Source organism: Oncorhynchus gorbuscha, linkage group LG06 (assembly GCF_021184085.1).
Source record: "Oncorhynchus gorbuscha isolate QuinsamMale2020 ecotype Even-year linkage group LG06, OgorEven_v1.0, whole genome shotgun sequence".
NCBI classification, from domain to species: domain Eukaryota; kingdom Metazoa; phylum Chordata; class Actinopteri; order Salmoniformes; family Salmonidae; genus Oncorhynchus; species Oncorhynchus gorbuscha.
In genome coordinates this window covers 85,751,417-85,772,443 of record NC_060178.1, presented here as the reverse complement: position 1 = coordinate 85,772,443, position 21,027 = coordinate 85,751,417, and the positions used below count along the sequence as shown (strand labels likewise).

Genomic DNA, 21,027 nt, shown 5'->3' with positions numbered 1-21,027 from the left:
CACACACACACACACACACACACACACACACACACACACACACACACACACACACACACACACACACACACACACACACACACACACACACACACACACAAAAACCACTCACACATCCATGTGCACGCGACCATGGCTGGAAGGGCAGAGCTGCGAGATTCCCCAGCAGTTGAAAATGAAAGTTTCTCCAAGTTCAGCCATGTCACTGTTGACAATGACAGTGATGCTGTCATGGAATGAGCAGAAACTATGTTGGACATTCACACTCACACACACAAACACACATGAACACACGCACACACACCTCAGCATACATGTTATAGGTGTTATGTGTGTGTGTGTGCGTGCATGCGTGCGGCTCGTGCGTGCATGCGTGTGTGTGTTTGCATGTCTGTGTGTCCAAATTAAAGTGTGAGCTATTTTCATCCCACCATCATTATCTTTGTCCTCAAGTGTCCCAGTCCCTTTAATATGGTAATGTTCCTGTAGTCTCTGGCAAGGTAATTGTTTAGTGCTTTGAGTTTGACTCTCTGCAGTGTCTCTCTTGTACCCAACTCCTCTCTAAATGCGTTTTAATCAGGCAATCTTTAACTAAATGTTTAGTGCACTGACTTCAACTGTGTCTAGGTGAAGGACATATGTTGTTGGTTTATTGTTTGTCTTTTATCTTTAAAAGATACATTCATAGAAATCAGAACGGAAAATACAGGTCAATTACAAAACAATATGCTTTTATGTACTACAATTTTATAAGTTGTTTATGAAGATAATAGTTGTAGATTTGACAACACGCACACACACTCGCCAGTCGCATACTCACACGAACAGACGCACAAGCACACACACACACACACACACACACACACACATCCTCTGTTCCCAGTTTGAGTTCCCAGACATGACTCTCCAAACCACCCCTTAATTTAATTCAGAATGAAATTAAGGAACATTCCAACAGCCTCTCTCTCAGCAGCAATATATAGGCCAAAGCCAAGGGCTGTTATTTGACAGTAAACCCAAAAGGAGCAGCACAGAGAGGGGGCTTAGATTTCACTAATCCCCCCCATGCCTGGGTGAGACTGCCATCTTTCTCCTCACTCACTCTCTCTCTCTTGCACCTTGGGTTTTTCACACTACTTCTTTCTCTTGCTAGTTCTGTTTCCATCCCCCCTCTCTTTCTTCTCCCCTCTCTTTTCCTGGGTTGTTTCTAAGAGAGATACAGCCTGCTGTATTTTTGGCTGAAGTGTTGATCCTGTTTGTGTATCGCCCCAGGCCTCTCCTCCTCTCGTCCTTTCCTCTGCTCTACCGCTCCACTTTCCACTCTTCAGGAAGAGTCCTCTCTGTCCTTATTTTTTGACTGAGAGATAGGCAGAGAGAGCGAGGGCGGGATACTGAGGGAGAAGGAGAGTAAAAGATAGGGGAGAGGGAGAGAGAGCGAGAGCGGGATACTGAGGGAGAAGGAGAGTAAAAGATAGGGGAGAGAGGCAGAGAGAGCGAGGGCGGTATACTGAGGGAGAAGGAGAGTAAAAGATAGGGGAGAGGGAGAGAGAGCGAGGTCGGGATACTGAGGGAGAAGGAGAGTAAAAGATAGGGGAGAGGGAGAGAGAGCGAGGGCGGTATACCGAGGGAGAAGGAGAGTAAAAGATAGGGGAGAGGGAGAGAGAGCGAGGGCGGTATACCGAGGGAGAAGGAGAGTAAAAGATAGGGGAAAGGGAGAGAGAGCGAGGGCGGTATACTGAGGGAGAAGGAGAGTAAAAGATAGGGGAAAGGGAGAGAGAGCGAGGTCGGGATACTGAGGGAGAAGGAGAGTAAAAGATAGGGGAGAGGGAGAGAGAGCGAGGGCGGGATACTGAGGGAGAAGGAGAGTAAAAGATAGGGGAGAGGGAGAGAGAGCGAGGGCGGTATACTGAGGGAGAAGGAGAGTAAAAGATAGGGGAGAGGGAGAGAGAGCGAGGGCGGGATACTGAGGGAGAAGGAGAGTAAAAGATAGGGGAGAGGGAGAGAGAGGGGTAAAATATATGTACTGTATTGGCTGCTGGAGGCAGAGAAGAAGAGGAAAAAAGAGTTCAAGCGGGACACAGAGGGAGAGTATATCTAAGAGAGTGAGAGTGAACGTGAGCGATAGAGAGAGAAAATACATGTTTTTCGTATTTAGTCACTGCAGTCTGTGCAAGGCCAACGGATTGATGACAGTCACCCTCATCTCTGCCAAGACACCATACTGCAAAGCACACTACACAGTTTTCCTTCTCGTTCGTTCCACCTCAAAGGATTTAGACACCCACCATTTCAGATTGTTCTGAAAATAATTTCTGTTGTTAGAAAGAGATCGGATAAGAATTCGTGCAATATTAATTTGTTGAAATTAAGCTAATTGATTGCAACCAAATTGGCTATTTTAATATTCAATAAATATATTACCTAACATCCAATTTGGACTAACCTTTGATCTAACAATGAGATAGACATGAGCATTCCAAAGAAATGGTCAAAAGCCATGGATACCTCACACCCCACAATCCATTCCAATTCCACCCCAACAACGTGCATATCGTGTCAGTTCTCTGTCTTTGACAAGTTGTATGGAGTTGCGGCTAGGAGTATTGTTTCTTCATCTTATGTAATGTATTCTCAGTGAATAATGGTGATGTTATTGTTTGTTCAGAGAAATTTGTCATTGAAGTTGTTGGGTTTATGTCCCATCTTACATCCTGATGTTACCGGGTTCTGACGTCTAGATGGTGCTGTTCCTGCTATTAGTTGATATTTTTTAAGGAATCCCCTACACCCACATTGTTAAAGTGATAGTTCAATCACATTACAAAATTAAATATTGGTTTTCTTTCCCTGTAAGCAGTCTATGGACCAGGTATGACAGCAACCAAATTATGAAAGACAAGTATTGTCATTTTGAATTCCATAAAGTGAGTGTGGAAGAGATGAAAAAAGTATTGTTGTCTATCCACAATGACAAGCAACGGGGTCCAACCAATCAGCCTGTTACCAACCCTTAGTAAACTTTTGGGGAAAGAAATGTTTGATCAGATACAATGCTACTTTACAGTAAACAAATTGACAACAGACTTTCAGCACGCTTATAAGGGAAGGATATTACACAAGCACAGAACTTACACAAATTACTGATGATTGGCTGAGAGACATTTACGATTAAAATGTTGTGGGGCTGTTTGGTTAGTCTTCAGTGTTATAGCTTTACATCCCCTGCTATATTATGGAAAAATAGTTACCTGTCTAACAGAACACAGAGGGTGCTCTTTAATGGAAGCCTCTCCAACATAATCCAGGTAGAATCAGAAATTCCCAGGGCAGCTGTCTAGGCCCCTTACTTTGTTCAATCTTTACTGACATGAGTAAAGTCAGTGTGTCTATGTATGCAGATGACTCAACATTATACAAGTAATATACTACAGTGACTGAAATCACTGCAACACTGAACAAAGAGCTGCAGTTAGTTTTAGAGTGGGTGGCAAGAAATAAATAAGTCCTAAATATTTTCTAAAACAAACTAACGTTCTTTAAAAAAACAATTACCTAATAGCAGGAACAGAGGTCAGAGGTCAGAACCTGGCAATATCAGGTTGTGAGATTGGACATAAACCGAACAACTTCAATTACAAATTTATCTGAACAGGAAAGAAAAAAAGAGACAGAGATTCACTGAGAATACATGACATAGGATGAAGAAACAATACTCCAAGAGAACTGATAGTATACACTCGTTGTTGATGGTGGGATTGGAGTGAGGAGTAGGGTGTCCGTGGATGGCTTTTGGTCCAAATCTGATGAGATATTGTAATTATTGAATATTATATTAATCCTATAAATTCAAATAGACAATCTGGGTGCAATCCACAACCTAATTTCCTCAGAAATCAAATTATATTTCAACAAAATAATGTTTCCGGAATGCTGATCTTATTTAACGATTTCAGAACAATCTGAGATGGTGGGTGTCATTTGCTTGATGGAATGACATGGAACAACCCTTATTCTGTGTCTCTGTAGCACCAATACACACAGTCAGTACAGCTGTCTTTCTACTTCTACTATTTTTACTATTTCTACTATTTTCTACTGCTGAGTTTCTCTGTTTCTCTGCCCACCCGCCAGCACACCTTTGCATTGACCCCATACCTTGGTGTGTGCGTGTGTGTGGGGTTGGTTCTGTACCCTCACATATAGACAGACAGAGGTGATGATCGTGAACTGATATCGACACAGCTCAACGATAAGGTCAGCACACACACAATCTATCCCTGTGGGAATTCACTAACCAACACTCTCTCTCTCTCTATCTCCCTTTTTCTTTCTCCCCTTCTCTCTCTCTCAAGCGTGAATAAGAGTATAGATGCTGAGTGTGTGATAGAAAGCGAGGAGAATCAGACACCAGTGGACATCATCTTTCCAGACCAAGTTCTTCTGAGATTGCAAATACAACAAGGTAGGACTCATCTTCCTCACCTTCCAAACCTATAAACACACACACACACACACACACATACACACACACACACACACACACACACACACACACACACACACACACACACACACACACACACACACACACACACACACACACACACACACACACACACACACACACACACACACACACACACACACACACACACACACACACACACACACACACACACACACACTACTACTCCTCTCAACGTCTATCTATCTATCTATCTATCTATCTATCTATCTATCTATCTATCTATCTATCTATCTATCTATCTATCTATCTATCTATCTATCTATCTAGTACCAGTCAAAAGTTTGGACACACCTACTCATTTAAGGGTTTTTCTTTATTTATTACTATTTTTTACATTGTAGAATGATAGTGAAGACATCAAAACTATAAAATAACACATATGGAATGATGTAGTAACCATTTGTTTTAAACATATAAAAGTATATTTGATATTTTAGATTCTTCAAAGTAGCCATCCTTTGACTTGATGACAGCTTTGCACACTCTTGGTATTCTCTCAACCATCTTCACGAGGTTGTCACCTGGATTAGATTTAAATTAACAGGTGTGCCTTTTTAAAAGTTAATTTGTGGAATTTCTTTCCTCCTTATTGCATTTGAGCCAATCAGTTGTGTTGTCACAAGGGAGGGGTGGTATACAAAAGATAGCCCTATTTGGTAAAATAACAAGTCCATATTATGGCAAGAACAGCTCAAATAAGCAAAGAAAATTATTTAAAAAATATAGATATTTCACCTTTATTTAACCAGGTAGGCCAGTTGAGAACAAATTCTCATTTACACCTGCGACCTGGCCAAGATAAAGCAAAGCAGTGTGACAAAAACAACAACACAGAGTTACAGATGGGATAAACAAACGTACAGTCAATAACACTATGGAAAATCTGTTTACAGTGTGTGCAAATTAAGTAAGGAGGTAAGGAGGTAAGTAAATAGGCCATAGTGGCGAAGTAATTACAATTTAGCAATTAATACTGGAGTAATAGATGTGCAGATGACAATACATCATGATTTTAAGACATGATGGTCATTCAATACGGAACATTGAGAACTCTTAAAGTTTCTTCAAGTACAGTCACAAAAACCATCAAGCCCTATGATGAAACTGGCTCTCATGAGGACCGCCACAGGAAGGGAAGACCCTGACTTACTTCTGCTGCAGAGGATAAGTTCATTAGAGTTACCAGCCTCAGAAATTGCAGACCAAATAAATGCTTCACAGAGTTCAGGTAGCAAACACATCTCAACATCAACTGTTCAGAGGTGACTGCATAAATCAGGCCTTCGTGGTTGAATTGCTGCAAAGAAACCACTACTAAAGGCAACCAATATGAAGAAAAGACTTGCTGCTTGGGCCAAGAAACATGAACAATGGACATTAGACCAGTGGAAATCTGTCCTTTTTAGTTCCATCTGCCCTGTCTTTGTGAGACGCAGAGTAGGCGAACGGAGGATCTGTGTGGGTGTGGTTGTCACCATAAAGCATGGAGGAGGAGGTGTGATGGTGTGGGGGTGCTTTGCTGGTGACACTGTCAGTTATTTATTTAGAATTCAAAGCACACTTAACCAGCATGGCTACCACAGCTTTCTGCAGCGATATTCCATCCCATCTGGTTTGCTCTTAGTGGGACTATCATTAGCTTTTCAACAGGACAATGACCCAACACACCTCCAGGCTGTGTACAGTCCATTTGACCAAGAAGGAGAGTGATGGAGTACTGCATCAGATGAGTTGGCCTCCACAATCACCTGACCTCAAACCAATTGAGATGGTCTGGGATGAGTTGGACTGCAGTGAAGGAAAAGCTGCCAACAAGTGCTCAGCATATGTGGGAAATCCTTCAAGACTGTTGGTAAAGCATTCCTCATGAAGCTGGTTGAGAGAATGCCAAGTCTGCAAAGCTGTCATCAAAGCAAAAGGATGGCTACTTTGAAGAATATAAAATATATTTCAATTTCTTTATCACTTATTTGGTTACTACATGATTCAATATATTTTATTTCATCGTTTTGATATCTTCACTATTATTCTACAATGTAGAAAATAGGAAAAATAAAAAATAACCCTTGAATGAGTAGGTGTGTCCAAACTTTTGACTGTTACTGTATATATTATCTCATTTACACCTCATTACACATTACAGGTATTAATGGCTATCCACACCCTCCCTCAAATGTAACATTAACACTGACACTGACTACCTATCCTATGAATGACAACTTGCAGTTGTATGCATTACAACTAACAATTTCTATCGACAAGCCGTTTTTAGTACACAACCCTCACTCTGACTCTGCCTTTCAGTTTTAAGCTGACTGTTAAAAAGTGTACTATGAGCTCTGTGAATATTCATAATAGCTAGTGGATGTATGGAGTGAATGTTTGAATAGTTTGTAAATGTGAATAGCTCATATATTTGTGTGTATGTATTGAATAGTTTTCATTTTTGTAATATTTTGTGGATGTATGTGTTGAATAGTTTATATGTTTGTAATTTATTTTTCCTTTATTTAACTAGGCAAGTAGGTTAAGAACAAATTCTTATTTTCAATGAAGGATGGGTTAACTGCCTGTTCAGGGGCAGAATGACAGATTTGTACCTTGTCAGCTCGGGGATTTGAACTTGCAACCTTCTGGTTGCTAGTCCAACGCTCTAACCACTAGGCTACCCTGCCGCCCCTACCCTGTATTAGTTTATGGATTTATGGAGTGAATAGTTTACATGTTTCTAGTAGTTTGTGGGTGTGTGGAATGAATAGTTTATATATGTTTTATAGTTTGTGGGTGTATGGAGTGAAGAGCTGATATATTTGTAATAGTTTGTGGATGCATGGAGTGAACAGTTTAATAGTTTATTGAATCTCATTACCATTATCTCCATACATGGGAGACCAGAGGCTATTAATATGGCTTGGGGGAAGAAATCCATATAAATGTAATTAATACACAGGCGTTCCCATACAATTACTACACCAGAGCCAGAGAAACTGGGCCGGGGGCAGCAGGGTTCCGTGGGACTGTTTAGGCCTGGATGTGTGTGTGATGGACTTGGATTGCAGAAATATGCATGCCAAAGCTTTGGGGAACTTCTTGGAAGAATTTAAATACCCTCCCACCCTCTCTCCCTCCCTCTCGCCTCCCCCTCGTCTCCTCCATCTACCCTTTCTCCCAAAACAGTTTAAAAAATGGACTGAATCAGTTACAATTGAGTTTTTTCTCTTTTTTTACCTCCCAAAAGCGCTAGAATCTATCATTCGCATTGAGGACTCCAGCTGGATTTAGCCTGATGCTAGAAGGGAGCTACAGTAGCTAGTGTGGTTAGCTCAGGTCACCAGGGGAGTGATGGAGCTCCAGAGCTTGAGGGGGGTCTGAAAGGATTAGTACACAGGCCAGGTGTTGCTTTGTGTGGGTAGAGTTATAAACAGCGAATTCTTTGGCTGTGAATGAACTAGGTTAAACCTCTACAGGATCAGTGGGTCCACCGTGGGTTGGTTGAGCTAACATAGGATAATGTGATTAGCATGTGGTAGTAAGAAACAAGACATTTTCTGATATTGGCAGAGCTTAAATTCTTGTTAATCTAACTGCATTGTTCAATTTAGAGTAGATATTACAGTGAAATAATACCCTGCTATTGTTAGGCACATTAGGCACATTTGGGCAGTCATGATACAACATTTTGAACAGAAATGCAATGGTTCATTAGATCAGTCAAACATTTAGCACATACACTGCTGCCATCTCGTGGCCAAAATCAAAATGGCACCTTGGCTGGCATAATATACATTATGACCTTTCTCTTGCATTTCAAAGATAATGGCACAAAAAAAATAAAAAATAAGCTTTTTTACTTTATATTATCTTTTACCAGATCCAATGTGTTATATTCTCCTACATTAATTTAACATTTCTACGAACTTCAAAGTGTTTCCTTTCAAATGGTATCAAGAATATGCATATCTTTGATTCGGGTCCTGAGCCACAGGCAGTTAGATATGGGTATGTCATTTTAGGCGGAAATTGAAAAAAAAGGCGACTAGTCGTAGTCCAAAAATGTAATGTGAAACTTGACTGAAAAACTTGTACTCATCAAACCAAACACTCTCCAACACACAAGACAGCAGTATAGAATATAACTATAAGTTATACATTTTTATTCCAGTGGATTCTCATATCACTGCACTGCAATCCACTGTGGTGCATCCTAGTTTGCATCCAAAATTCTGCCCTATTCCCTACATCGTGCACTTCCTGGTCAAAAGTATTACACTGTATAGGGAATAGGGTGTCATTTTGGACAGACACCAAGGCATTTTATCAATATTGGTGGCTTTTAGTCTGCTTTTCCAATGAGATTCCCTGTGCGTTTTATGATGTATTTTATGTGATATAGTGAATTGTTCTCTCTGTGCTCTCGCAGGCAGTACCATGCCTCTCTCATGTCTGATAACTGCTGTTGATCAATAGCAATATAGCATCGGTGTGTGTGTGTTTTTGTGTTTGTGTGTGTGTGTTGATAGCGAGTGGGGGGGGGGGTGGACAACACAGTGAGTGTAGTTCTTCTCCACACGAAGCAGATTGAATTTCAGTGTGAAATGGCCCTCGCCACCACCTACCCATAATCCTTCACACCTTTTATTATCTTTTCTATTATGTCCTCCATCTCAGTTTTACACTTCATCATAGCTCCCTCTGTCCTACCTATACTACCCCCTCGCACAGACACATACACAAACGTACTCACAAACACACACACACACACATCCATACACGCACACACACACACACACACACACACACACACACACACACACACACACACACACACACACACACACACACACACACACACACACACACACACACACACACACACACACACACACACACACACACACACACATACACATGCACATGCACACACACACACACACACACACACACACACACACACACACACACACACACACACACACACACACACACACACACACCATACATGCACATGCACACACACACACACACACACACACACACACACACACACACACACACACACACACACACACACACACACACACACACACACACACACACACACACACACACACACACACACACACACACACACACACACACATATTGCTCCCCTGTTCCCCCCTCCACCATCTCCCCTTTATATGGATGACAGTAGTATTTCAAAGCGTAAACATGTCCTCCCCTGTGTGTCATGTCCTGCCAACAGTGGCCTGGTAGTGGTATTTTTGTGCGTGTGTGTCTGCATGTGTGTGTGTGTGTGTGTGTGTGTGTGTGTGTGTGTGTGTGTGTGTGTGTGTGTGTGTGTGTGTGTGTGTGTGTGTGTGTGTGTGTGTGTGTGTGTGTGTGTGTGTGTGTGTGTGTGTGTGTGTGTGTGTGTGTGTGTGTGTGTGTGTGTGCATGAGGTAAGAAGCAGCACCAATGAGAGAATAAAAAATAAGATAATTTAAGTGTCTGTGTGGGACAAATCAGAGTCTGTTTCCCAAATGGCACCCTATTCCCTACATTTCCTATGGGCAATGGTCAAAAGTAGTGCACTATATAGGGAATAGGATGCCATTTGGGACTCAATCCCTGTCTGCCCTCTGTCAGGCAGCCATCTTATATGGGCTCCTCAGAGGCAGGCCAATCCAATGGCCGATTGATTTTAATTGCTGGGTGTTAGATTGAAAGTGACTAAAGAGGGGAGAAAATAACAATCAATCTACAAATGGAGCAAGGGAAGGAGAAGTGGTGAAACTCTTGACTGTTAATGTAGTAACTTGAATCAATGAATGGTAAACGATTTGTGTTTGCGTGTCCGAGAGCACATGCTTTAGTCTGTTTGTTTGTTTGCAGGATAATCTGTGTGTGGGGGGGGGGCATGGTGTGTTTGTGTGATTTAAGGAGGCAGGGTATGAGGTGCGTATTCTGTGAACACGCTAGTCAAAGGATGACACACAACTGACACTGTCATGTGTGTGTGTGTGTGTGTGTGTGTGTGTGTGTGTGTGTGTGTGTGTGTGTGTGTGTGTGTGTGTGTGTGTGTGTGTGTGTGTGTGTGTGTGTGTGTGTGTGTGTGTGTGTGTGTGTGTGTGTGTGTTTGTGTGACTATTGCGTAATGTCGCATTCATGTGCTTGTCTGAACTCTGAAATATCCGACTTGCTAACTTGTTGAATGCAGCAAGTGTTCAACTACAACCAGTTAGCAAGTCGGACATTTCTGAGTTTCGTATCAGATTAATGAGGCATAAGATGTGCACTGTAAAAAATATCCTGTAATATTTAGAGTAAATTACTAGCAGCACAGTAGCCAGGATATTACTGTACATTTACAGTAAAAAACAGTATTTTTTACTGTAGATTTGCAGGACTTTTCCTGAAAACACAAACTTCCAGCATAATACTACTACTATACCTTTCAACAGAAACATGCTGTATTTCTACAATTTACAGTGCATTACTGGAAGAACAGTAGTACACAGTTGCAGATTTACATTGTGGGCAGCATTTATATTGTATGTATTTGATATACATATTTCAATAGTTTCAAGTATTTCAAGAAAACAGATTAAGCAACATTTAGCCTTTTAAAATGATAAACTTGGATTAGATAACACAATGTGCCATTGGAACACATGAGTGATGGTTGCTGATAATGGGCCTCTGTAAGCCGATTTAGATATCCCATAACAAAATCAGCCCTTTCCAGCTACAATAGTCATTTACAACATTAACAATGTCTACACTGTATTTCTGATCAATTTGATGTTATTTTAATGGACCAAAAAATTTGCTTTTCTTTCAAAAACAAGGAAATGTCTAAGTGACCCAAAACACTTGAACAGTAGTGTATTTATATAAAACAAATACCAAGTAGCTCGCTTAACTACAAAAACATTCTAAATAACGATAACATAATCTTTTTACTTGCTATGAATGTAATATGTTCTTGTTAATCTACCTTAGTTTAATGCACTGACTGTAAATTGCGCTGGATAAGAGTGTCTGCTAAATGATCAAAATGTAAATGTAAAAAATGAACTCTTGCAAATCACACTGCTGGGTATTATTCTAATGAGCTCTGCCACAAAACAAGGCCACATTTTAATAATATCCAGCAATGGGCTTTGCAAGTGTTCATTGTTACATTTAGATTTAGATTTTGGTCAGTTAGCAGACGCTCTTGTCCAGAGTGACCTACAGTCAGTGCATTAAACTAAGGTTGATTAAAAAAACACATCACAGACATAGCAAGTAAAATGTCTCTGTAACTTACTGAGAATGTTGTTGAAGTTAAGTATACATTGGCCTTCAAGGTATTTTGTAGTTGTAAAAAAGGCGCAGTTTGATGTTTGTTTGCCCGTTTCTGGCTAATGCCAAGTATTTTACTATAATAATCACAGTAACTTGGCACCATCTTTCTTTACGTTACTGTAGTATCAGAGCAGTGATTACAATACAATACTAAAACATGTACATACCTATACTGGAATCATAATATTGCTATTTTACAGCATTTTACTGTAAATACATTGGATTGGTAGTGATGGGGAAACAAAGATACATAAAGCATTGAGAATTTCCAGTCAATTGTGTCAAAACTTGGTTCATATCTCAAGGCTTTGATCAACACGTTCTACACTAATGGCACCTGCTGGTCAAAATCATTTAGACCAGCCAAATTATTATAGATGACTCCCACATGCCATAACGCCTGCACAGGGTTACATTTTTGTCTTCTAACAAAACCAATATCAAACCAATCAGGTGGTTGTTTGACAAAGCAAAGCATTGGATGTCATTGATCACGTGCTTCTGATCAAGTGATACAAGCATCGACACACTGCTTAGCACTTATGATACATGCCTCAGAGCTTCAGTGTCAAACGTAACATCACTAGGCAAAACAGATTAAGCGACATGGCTAAACACTCAACCATTAAAGGTTTGAGACTTGGTGCCGCTCTGATCTGTCCCCAATAGACATTAAATCTTTAACCTGTTGCGACGAGCAATCCCGTATCCGGGAGCGAAATTATAGCTTCAAGCTCATTACCATAACGCAACGTTAACTATTCATGAAAATCGCAAATTAAATGAAATAAATATATTGGCTCACAAGCTTAGCCTTTTGTTAACAACACTGTCATCTCAGATTTTCAAAAAATGCTTTTCAACCATAGCTACACAAGCATTTGTGTAAGAGTATTGATAGCTAGCATAGCATTAAAGCCGAGCATTCAGCAGGCAACATTTTCACAAAAACAAGAAAAGCATTCAAATAAAATAATTTACCTTTGAAGAACTTCGGATGTTTTCAATGAGGAGACTCCCAGTTAGAGGAGCCCCCACCGGATCCCCGGTGGGGGCTCCCCCTCCGAGAGTAGATGCCCACCCGGACCCTCCCCTATAGGTTCAGGTTTGCGGCCGGAGTCCGCACCTTTGGGGAGGGGGGGTACTGTCACGCCATGACCTTAAAGATCCTTATTTATTCTCTATGTTTGGCTAGGTCAGGGTGTGACTCTGGTTTTTTATTTCTTTGTTGTTTTGCCGAGTGTGGTTCTCAATCAGAGGCAACTGTCTATAGATTGGGGATCATATATAAGTTGTGATTTTCCGTTTGGGTTTTGTGGGGTGTTATTTCCTGTTTAGTGTGTGTGCATGACGGAACTGTTCTCATTCATTTCTGGATTCGTTATTTTTGTTTGAGTGTTTCTTGAAAATACATATCATGAACACTTTCCACGCTGTGCTTTCGTCCACTCTTCCTTCCACTGACGACGAGCATTACATTGTGGTAGGAAAAGGTAGCTTAAAGAGATATCAGTATTAGAACGAACCACAGCAGGGGACTCTGGGACTTGAAGTGTTTCTCTGTTAAAATCTCATCACTAGAGATTCAGCTCTAACGTGTCTTATGCAGTGCGATCAGAAACTATTCACGCCCCTTGATTCTTTTGTTGCTGGCCTACATACAATACCCCATAATCCTAAAGTGGAATAATGTTTTTATTTGACAAATTAATCCAAAATTATAAACTGAAATGTCTTGAGTTAGTAAGTAATCAACCTCTTTGTTATGGCAAACCTAAATATATTCAGGAGTAAAAATGTGTCACATAATATGTTGCATGGATTCACGATGTGTGCAATTATTAATGCTCAACATGATTTTTGAATGACTACCTCACACATACAATTATCTCCAAGGTCCCTGAGTCAAGCTTTGAAATTAAAACACAGATTCAACCACAAAGACCAGGGAGGATTTCCAATGCCTTACAAAGAAAGGCACCTATTGATACATGAGTAAAACAAAACAAAAAAGCAGACATTGAATAATCCTTTGGGCATGGTGAAGTTATTAATTACACCTTGAATGGTGTATCAATACACCTAGTCACCACACAGCTACATGTGTTCTTCCTAACTCAGTTGCCGTAGAATGAAGGAAACTGCTCAGGGATTTTTCCATGAGGCCAATGGTGACTTTAAAACAGTTACAACGTTTAATGACTGTGAAAGGAGAAAACTGAGGATGGATCAACAACACTGTAGTTACTCCATAATACTAACCTAATTGACAGAGTGAAAAGAATGATTATTGTACAGCATAAAAATATTCTAAAACATGCGTCCTGTTTGCATGAAGGTATTATAGTAACACTGCAGACATGTGTCAAAGCAATTATCCTTCGGTCCTGAATACAAAGTGTTAAGTTTGGGGAAAATCCATTACAAAACTGTACAGAGTACCACTCTCCATATATTCAAGCATAGTGGTGGCTGCATCATGTTAGGGGTATGTTAGGTTGCAATGGTTAAGGACTGGGGAGTTTTTCATGATAAAATAGAAACTGAATGGACCACAGGCCCCACAAAAATTGCACCGGCAAATTCCTAGAGGAAGACATGGTTCAGTCTGCCTTTCACCAGACACTGGGTAATGAATTCACCTTTCAGCAGGAAAATAACCAAAAACACAAGGCCAGGTCTACACTAGAGTTACTTGCCAAGAAGGCAGTGAATATTTCTAAGTGGACAAGTTGAAGTTTTGACTTAAATCTACTTGAAAACCTTTGGCAAGACCTGAAAATGGTTGTCTAGCAATGATCAACAATCAATTTGACAGACCTTGAAGAATTTTGAAGATAAATAATGGGCAAATGTTGCAGAATCTACATGTGGATAAATCTTACAGACTTGCCCAGAAAGACTCACAGCTGTAATCACTGCCAAAGGTGCTTCTACAAAGTATTGCCTCAGGGGTGTGAATACTTATTTAGATGAGATATTTCTGTATTTAAATTCCAATAAATTTGCTACAATTTCAAAAAACATGTTTTCGCTTTGTCATTATGGATTATTGTGTGTACATAGGTGAAAAAAACATCTATTTAAACCATTTTGAATTTAGGCTACACCAAAATGTGGAATAAGACAAAGGGTATGAATACTTTCTGAAGGCACTCTAAGTACTACAGAGACATATATAATTAATACTGTTATATAGTTTGTATTTGTTTGTATTATGGATCCCCATTAGCTGCTGCCTCATATCTACAACACAAAATCCATGTGTACGTGTGTATAATGCATATGTTATCATGTATGTGTGTGTGTGTGTGTGTGTGTGTGTGTGTGTGTGTGTGTGTGTGTGTGTGTGTGTGTGTGTGTGTGTGTGTGTGTGTGTGTGTGTGTGTGTGTGTGTGTGTGTGTGTGTGTGTGTGTGTGTGTGTGTGTGTGTGTGTGTGTGTGTGTGTGTGTGTGTGTATGTCTCTTCACAGTCCCCACTGTTCCACAGGGTATATTTTAATCTGGTTTTTAAATCTGGTTTTACTGCTTGAATGAGTTACTTGATGTGAAATAGATGTCGTCATGGCTCTATGTAGTACTGTGAATCTCTCATAGTCTGTTCTGGACTTGGGGACTGTGAAGAGACCTCTGGTGGCATGTCTTGTGGGTTATGCATGGGTGTCTGAGCTGTCTGCTAGCAGTTTAAACAGACAGCTCGGTTCTTTCAACATGTCAATACTTCTCACAAATACAAGTAGTGCTGAAGTCACCACTTTATATTTTATTCATGTTGGCTCTCTGTACATTTAAGGGCCAGCCGTTCTGCCCTGTTCTGGGCCTATTGTAATTTTCCTCAGTCCCTCTGTGTGGCACCTCACCAAACGACTGGACAGTAGTCCAGATTCGACAAAACTAGAGCTTGTAGGACCTGCCTTGTTCATAGCGACGTTAAGAATGTAGATTAGCGCTTTATTATGGACAGACTTCTCCCCATCTTAGCTACTGTTGTGTTTAATATGGTTTGACCATGATAGATTACAATCCAGGGTTAGCCAAGCAGTTTAGTCTTCTCAACTTGCTCAATTTCCACATTATTCATTACAAGATTTAGCTGAGGTTTACGGTGTAGTGAATGATTTGTAACCAAATGCTTTTAGTTAACTTATTTATGTCTTGTCACCCATTCTGAAATTGACTGCAGCTCTTAGTTTTTGTGTGGTGTTTTCCTTTAACAATCTTTTGGTATTTGTTTGTTATTTGTTTCCCAAAATGTTTTGCATGTCCAGAAATCAAGTTTTCAATATATGTAACTTTCAAAATACAGAAATCTGGCTGGTTTTATGCATTTTGCATCATAACATGCTGCGTTTTACATCATATGATACGGGCCAGATTTCTGTACTTTGAAAGTTACATATCTTGAAAACCTGATTGCTGACATGCAAAGAATTGTGTGACTATGTCAGCAATGGACTAATGAAACAAATACCAAAAGATCCACAATATTGCAGGGATGTGAAGCCAAAACACATGTTTTTCCAGCAGCAGATTATGATTGATAAAGTCAAAAGATGCACTAAATTCTAAGAAAACGGATTCCACAATCTTTTTATTGTGACTTTCTCTTAGCCAATGAAAATCTGTTGTTAATTTGTTTACTGTCAAATAGCATTGTATCGGGTCAAATACAATTTTTTTCACAAGTTTACCAAGGGTTCATAACAGGTTGATTGGTCAGCTATTTGAGCCAGTAAATGGTGCTTTGAGATTCTTGGGTAGTGGAATTACTCTTGCTTCCCTCCCAGCCTGAGGGCACACACTTTCTAGTATGCTTAGATTGAAGAGATGGCAAATAGGAGTGGCAATATTGTCTGCTATCACGCATGCACACACACACACACACACACACACACACACACACACACACACACACACACACACACACACACACACACACACACACACACACACACACACACACACACACACACACACACACACACACACACACACACACACACACACACACACACACACACACACACACACACACACACACACACACACACACGCACACGAAGATATATGCTAACTATCAAGTATTTGCTGACACACACACCTAAACACACAATTCCTTACTATGGCGACTCACACACTATCACCTTCATGCACACAGACAGGTGACAGAGTCAGCAGTACGTCTGCCAACCCAACAGACTGGATGTGCAAGCATGTGTGTGTGTGTGTGTGTGTGTGTGTGTGTGTGTGTGTGTGTGTGTGTGTGTGTGTGTGTGTGTGTGTGTGTGTGTGTGTGTGTGTGTGTGTGTGTGTGTGTGTGTGTGTGTGTGTGTGTGTGTGTGTGTGTGTGTGTGTGTGTGTGTGTGTGTCACCATCTATGTGTGTGTTGAAGGTGATTGTCTGGGAGTCAGTTCCACAGGGAATCTGGCATGCCTCTCTGCCTCATGTCCATAGACCAGGACTGGAGTCTGCTAGTCTCTCAGTCACACACTAACACGCATGCATGTGTATGTATATGTGTGTGCGTGTGCGTATGTGTGTATATTTGGCAACAATTTTGATAAAAAGGAATAAAAAGTGGAGCCTTCCACTCGTGTTTCCAAACAGACCTCACCCAAATGTAATGTGTAATACCTGCATCCATAGCTTGTGAACATATTAAACATTCAATTGGACCTACAGGCTTTGAAAGGAAAATGTTTTATTTGCTGTCCTCCCCAATCTCTATTTACAACATTCCCTCTAAAAATGTCCCTGAAACTAATATTTTAAATTGTCGATTATTCAAAGGTTGATTAGAGAGTTGTGAAAATGTGTATGATCATTGGGCGATAATGTTATTTGTATTTGTGTGGGATTGTGTGTCTGTGGTTGTGTGTCTGTCTGTAGCATTTGAGGAGAGACAAATCTACCCACACAGTTTGTGATATTATATCACGAGAGTGTGATTTGTTCTTTCAGATAATATTAACTCAACAATAACCTTGACTCAAGGTGTGTACCCCAAATGCACCATATTCCCTATATAGTGCAATACTTTGGCCAGACCCCATAGGGACTATATATGTAATTGGGTACAATTTGATATGTAACCAAGGTCTGATCTTTGACTGAGGTTAGATACTCTGAGTTGATGACTGAGAGAAGAGTGAGAGGGAGAGAGAGAGAACGCAAAGAAAAAGAGAGAGAGAGAGAGCAGGGGAAGGACCGGCAAGGGCTGAGGAGGTGTCGTGAAGGGGAGTGGAGGGAGGGGAGAAGACAGGATGAAGGTGAAGTTAAGGCGAGGAGACAGAAGAGTACAAAACCCAGTGTGAGAGAGGGACTACACCGGGCTATTTGTTTACTGTACCATGTCTTTACCAAGCAGGAGTCTGCTTCCAAAAACAGAGTTGGTTCATGATTCTCCCCCTCTAACGCCCCCCTACACACATACACACACAGAGACACAGACACACAGACACACAGACACACAGACACACAGAGACAGACACACACACACACACACACACTTGGTATACACACACACACAAAACACACACACTCACAAGGACTGAGACATATGGGCTTCAGCTTCCGACGGACAGACGGGTGAGTCAGGAGGGAGTCTGGGGAGGAATGGTGACAGAGGGGTGAAGCGCGGGCTTCTTGGCATGGCTCGCGAATGGAATCGCTGCAAACACACATAAACACACACACATGCGCAAATCACAAACATACACAAACACAAACACATCTCTCTGGTGGCACCAGGGGGTCTCACACTAGGTCCTTGGCAGCACGCTGGTCCACTTTGACACACACACACACACACACACACACACACACACACACACACACACACACACACACACACACACACACACACACACACACACACACACACACACACACACACACACACACACACACGCACACACGCACACACACACACACATGACATCTCCCATGTCAAATGTGAACCCCCTCAACCCACCAAGCACAGATGGGGTACATGGACAACCTTAATAACCCACCTCCTCCAAGGACAAACCTACATCACCTTCTGTGTGTGTGTGCATCTGTGTGTGTGCATCTGTGTGTGCATGTGTGTGTGTGCATGTGTGTGTGTGCGTGTGTGTGTGTGTGTGTGTGTGTGTGTGTGTGTGTGTGTGTGTGTGTGTGTGTGTGTGTGTGTGTGTGTGTGTGTGTGTGTGTGTGTGTGTGTGTGTGGTATTGGCATGTAACATGTAGTGCCTTCGGAAAGTTTTCAGACCCCTTGAGTTGTTCCACATTTTGTCACATTACAGCCTTATTCTAAAATGTATAACAAAATATACACATTATCAGCAATCTACACACAATAAGACATAATGACAAGCAAAAACTTTGTGGTAGACATTTTTGCTAATTTATTACAAAATAAAAACAGAAATACCTTATTTACGTAATTATTCAAACCCTTTGCTATTAGACTCAAAATTGAGCTCAGATGTATCCTGGTTTCATTTATCATCCTTGAGATGTTTCTACATCTTGATTGGAGTCCATCTGTGGTAAATTCAATTGATTGCACATTATTTGTAAAGTCTATATAAGGTCCCACAGTTGACAGTGCATGTCAGAGCAAAAACAGCCATGAGGTCGAAGGAATTGATCTCTTTGGCCTGAAAACCAAGCGTCACATGTGGAGGGAACCTGGCACCATCCCTACAGTGAAGCATGGTGGTGGCAGCATCATGCTGTGGGAATGTTTGTCAGGGACTGGGAGACTAGTCAGGCTTGAGGAAAAGATGAACGGAGCAAAGTACAGAGAGATCCTTGATGAAAACCTGCTTGAGAGCGCTCATGACCTCAGACTGGGGCGAATGTTCACCTTCCAACAGGACAACGGTCTTAAACACAGCCAAGACAACGCAGGAGTGGCTTCAGGACAAGTCTCTGAATGTCCTTGAGTGGCCCAGTTTATTTGTAATAAATTAGCAAAAATGTCTAAAAACATGTTTTTGGTTTGTCATTATGGTGTATTGTGTAGACTGATGAGGGGAAAAACGATTGAATCACTTTTAGAATAAAGCTGTAACGTAAAACAAAACGTAGAAAAAGTCAAGGGGTCTGAATACTTTTCGAAGGCACTGTACATGTACATTTTTGTTAACCAGACCAATTGGTCTTGTCGTTGAATTAGAGGACATGAGGAGACATGGCACTAATACAACCAACAGCCTCTGCTCCTTGTGCTACAAGGGCCTGGGTGCAACAGTAACAAGCTGTCAGCCTGCCCTACACATTCATACACACACACACACACACACACAGACCCTTCACCCTGGCACTGTGACACCACTCCAGGGGAGATATAGACATCACTTCCCCAAATGCCATGCAGTGCACACACACACACACACACACACACACACACACACACACACACACACACACACACACACACACACACACACACACACACACACACACACACACACACACACACACACACACACACACACACACACACACACACACACACACACACACTGAGTGTTGCGTATGAATCCACCAAGGTGCTGTCCTGATTGATGGCAATTAGCTGTAATGGTAACAGCTGTTGGTGGTGTCAGGAGATAGCTACTGTACCTGACGCCCACTGTGCCATCTGCTGTGTGTGTGCCAGTGTATGTTAAGTGTGTGTGTGTGACTGTCCGAGAGTGCGCGTCTATATCCGTGTGCCTGCACGTACGTGTGTGTGTGTGTGTGTGTGTGTGTGTGTGTGTGTGTGTGTGTGTGTGTGTGTGTGTGTGTGTGTGTGTGTGTGTGTGTGTGTGTGTGTGTGTGTGTGTGTGTGTGTGTGTGTGTGTGTGTGTGTGTGTGTGTGTGTGTGTGTGTGTGTGTGTGTGTGGCAGCAATAGACCACACTGTAGAATGTTCTGCATCTTCCTATCACATGAACTTTCTAGAAGTTGACTGGAAAGGCAATGCATAAGCTTTTCCAATTACTGATTATCATTACGACTGATTTCAAATTATATGCATTTTCAGATCGGTAAAATGCATTTACCATTACTGACAAAAGCAATACTTCACCACCTCACCATGAGTATCACAACCAAGCCCAAACCTTCTAATGTTAAGTGTCAATGCTTTTCAGCCTCCGGCACACATCTACAGTGTCTGCTACCTCACTCTCTCTC

At 41.3% G+C, this 21,027-nt stretch overlaps 1 pseudogene; it reads left to right on the top strand.

Moving 5' to 3' along the window:
- The window catches only part of LOC124038463, a 961,073-nt pseudogene that overhangs the window by 130,980 nt on the left and 809,066 nt on the right, over positions 1-21,027 (top strand).